We start from the raw sequence: 1,078 nt of genomic DNA on the forward strand, positions 1-1,078 counted from the left end.
GATCCTGCACTTTTCTCGTTCTTGGCGAAGGAGATGTCGAAGCAGCGGTAGCACTCGACGGTGTTGTGACTTGGCTTCTTGCAGATCTGGCAGACAACCTCAGGGAGATCGTTGACTCCTCCGTTGTCGTTGCCACGACCTCCATTGCCGCGGCCACCGCCTCCATTTCCACGTTCACCATTGCCATGGCCGCCTCTGCCGTGATCGAAACCCCCACGACCACGGGAGATAGCATTGGCCGAGGACTAAGAGGACTGGTTTCCTCCTTTGAACATGGCAAGGCGCTTTTCAAAACCAAACAGTTGGGAGAAGAGTTCATCTACCTTAATGGGCTTGGTCCTTGCAGCGCAGATGGATGAGACAAACGAGATGTAGTCAAAGTCAAGGCCGACAAGGATGTAGGAGACCATGTCATCGTCGTCGAGTGGCTTCTTAGCTGAAGCCATCTTTTCACCTAGCGTTTTCATGCGCCCGATGTACTCGGCGTTGGTTGCGGTGCACTTTTTGGTGGTGGAGAGGGTGATCCGCGTGTTGATGATGTTGGCCTGTTGACGGTGTCCTGGACTAGGGGGTACTCACCACGTCATCCCCCGATCAGTTAGATTGGGCCGAGGACCCCCATGGCCGTATACTCATGGGCCAGTCCGGATAGTTGCCGCATACAAGGAAGATTCCACAAGACTTGACGATCAAGACAAGGACTCCTCCCCCACCGGCGTATTCGACTAGGACTCTTGTTATCCTAGGCTTTTGGTGCATTATATAAACCGAGGCCAGGCTAGTCGATTTATACGAACAACAATCATACCATAGGCTAGCTTCTAGGGTTTAGCCTCCTTGATCTCGTGGTAGATCTACTCTTGTACTACCCATATCATCAATATTAATCAAGCAGGAGTAGGGTATTACCTCCATCGAGAGGGCCCAAACCTGGGTAAAAACATCATGTCCCTTGTCTCCTGTTACCATCCGCCTAGACGCACAGTTCGGGACCCCCTACCCGAGATCCGCCGGTTTTGACACCGACATTGGTGCTTTCATTGAGAGTTCCTCTGTGTGTTCGGCAAAAGGTCGATGG

The 1,078-nt window shown here is 52.3% G+C and overlaps 1 pseudogene; it reads right to left on the reverse strand.

The window, feature by feature from the left end:
- Positions 1 to 286: 286 nt before the first annotated feature.
- Positions 287 to 428, reverse strand: LOC119266272 (annotated as a pseudogene).
- Between the last annotated feature and the right edge of the window lie 650 nt (positions 429 to 1,078).

This window comes from Triticum dicoccoides, chromosome 2B (assembly GCF_002162155.2).
Source record: "Triticum dicoccoides isolate Atlit2015 ecotype Zavitan chromosome 2B, WEW_v2.0, whole genome shotgun sequence".
Lineage (NCBI taxonomy): Eukaryota > Viridiplantae > Streptophyta > Magnoliopsida > Poales > Poaceae > Triticum > Triticum dicoccoides.